The sequence below is a fragment of the Schistocerca piceifrons genome, chromosome 2 (genome assembly GCF_021461385.2).
Source record: "Schistocerca piceifrons isolate TAMUIC-IGC-003096 chromosome 2, iqSchPice1.1, whole genome shotgun sequence".
In the NCBI taxonomy this organism is placed as follows: domain Eukaryota; kingdom Metazoa; phylum Arthropoda; class Insecta; order Orthoptera; family Acrididae; genus Schistocerca; species Schistocerca piceifrons.
Genome location: NC_060139.1, coordinates 789,731,202 through 789,733,783, shown reverse-complemented (window position 1 = coordinate 789,733,783; position 2,582 = coordinate 789,731,202).

Sequence of the window (2,582 nt, the reverse complement as noted above, 5' to 3'; positions counted from 1 at the left end):
TTAGGTAATTCAATATTCCGGGATACACCTTGTCAAGTGTGTGCCGGGAATACCAAACATCAGGCACTATTTTTCACCACAGACAACGCAACGACCTAGAGTAGAAGATTTTGCGTAAAATTGTCAGTGCTAACAGACAAGCAGCACTGCTCGAAATAACCGCAGAAACCAATGTAGGAAGTATGGGAACTTATACGTTAAGACAGTGCGGCGAAATCTGGAGTTAATGGAGTATGGAAGGAGACGACCCACGTGAGTGCCTCTGCTAACAGCACTACATCGCCTGCAGCCCCTCGTGGGCTCGTGACCGTGTAGGTTGGACCCTAGACGACTAGAAAACCGTGGCCTGGTCAGATGAGTCCCTTTTTCAGCTGGTAAGAGCTGATGGTAGGGCTTGAGAGTGGCGCAGATCCCGCGAAGCCATGGGCCCATGTGGTTAACAAGACACTATGCAAGCTGGTGGTAGCTCCATAATGGTGTGGGCTGTGTTTACGTGGAATGGACTGGGTCCTCTGGTCCTACTAAACCGATTATTGATTCATGGACTTCATGTTGCCTAACAACAATACCGATTCTCCGGACCACAATTGTTCCCGACTGGCTTGAAGAACGTTCTGGACATTTTGAGTGTGATTCAGCCACCCAGATCGCTCAACATGAATCCCATCGAACATTTACGGAACATAATCGAGATGTCAGTTCATGCAGAAAATCCTGCACCGGCAACATTTCCACGATTTTGGACGGCTTTAGAGGCGGCAAGGCTCAATATTTCTGCAAAAGACTTGCAGCGACTTGTTGAGTCCATGCCACGTTGAATTGCTCACTACACTGAGCAAAAGGAGGTCCGATACGATGTTATGAGGTACCCCATGACTTTTTTCACTTCAGTTATTGTGCAAATCAATATTTGACTTTTTAACTGCCTTCTACTTCTGAGAATGAACTATATACGCGTTTTAACAAGAGATGTGCTGCGAATACACAGAAAGATAGATCATCATTTAGCTACAAAATAGCAGGTCAGCAACTGGAAGCAGTTAATACCATAAATTGTCTGGGAGTACGCATTAGGAGTGATTTAAAATAGAATGATCATATAATGTTGATCGTCGGTAAAGCAGATGCCAGACTGAGATTCATTGGAAGAATCCTAAGGAAATGCAATCCGAAAACAAAGGAAGTAGGTTACAGTACGCTTGTTCGCCCACTGCTTGAATACTGCTCAGCAGTGTGGGATCCGTACCAGATAGGGTTGATAGAAGATATAGAGAAGATCCAACGGAGAGCAGCGCGCTTCGTTACAGGATCATTTAGTAATCGCGAAAGCGTTACGGAGATGATAGATAAACTCCAGTGGAAGATTCTGCAGGAGAGACGCTCAGTAGCTCGGTACGGGCTTTTGTCAAAGTTTCGAGAACATACCTTCACCGAAGAGTCAAGCAGTATATTGCTCCCTCCTACGTATATCTCGCGAAGAGACGATAAAATCAGAGAGATTAGAGCCCACACAGAGGCATACCGACAATCCTTCTTTCCACGAACAATACGAGACTGGAATAGAAGGGAGAACCGATAGAGGTACTCAAGGTACTCTCCGCCACACACCGTCAGGTGGCTTGCGGAGTAAAAAAAAAAAAAAAAAAATTATACTCTTTTCTCGCATCTTAGCTTCTAAAATATCCTACCTTCCAATCTTCAGCTAGCAAATTCCTCTCTGGCATAGGTCTTCTGGCTTCCTCTTCCCCTCTTGTGTGGTGTGCTCTACTCCTCCTATCTGGGATCCATTCCATCATCATCTTGAGCCATCTGTCCTCATCCATACGACATTTATGCCGTTAGCATCTCAATCGCATTGCTACGATAGTATCCATTACAATGGTCCCTAGGTTCATTCTCCCACGTACGTCTTCCTTTTTAATTTTATCTCGTAGTGTCAGCCTGTTGCAAGCTCTCCAAAATCCCGTCTCGATTGACATTAAGTTCATCTTTTTTCTTTCAGTTATTTGTCATCTTTCTGCACCACACGTTACTATACTTTCTACAATGTGATCTAATTTGTGCGCTCTATAATACTCCATTTCATTGTCTTGTTGCCTGTATGCCTTTGTAACTGTGATTCTTAATTTCCCCTTTAACGCACACCTCATTGTTAATAATGACTCCCAAATACTAATAATGGTTCACAGACGTTCCAAAATCTGACGTCAGTCCTTAATCCGCTTCTCCAGTAACCATATACTCTTGTTTCTTTAATCTAATATTTCAACCATTTCTGATATTCTCTGTGCAACTTTATAACCGTGTACTGTAGTTCATATCATCATTATCCTCTGCAAAAATGACTTAGTCATCATCAAATTGCGAAGTCAATAGGTTGTCATCATTTATAGACACCTCTGAGGTACGACAGGGACGTTTTCATAAACTTAAGGCACAATTTAAGTAAATTTTAAATAATGTAGATGTTATCGCACATCCTTGTCATTACTCTTGGGCCACTAGATCAACCAGTGGAAAGGTATACAACAATAAAGTCGTGGAACATGTGTGGTCAGTTGTTTTTTGAGAAGTTTAATAGT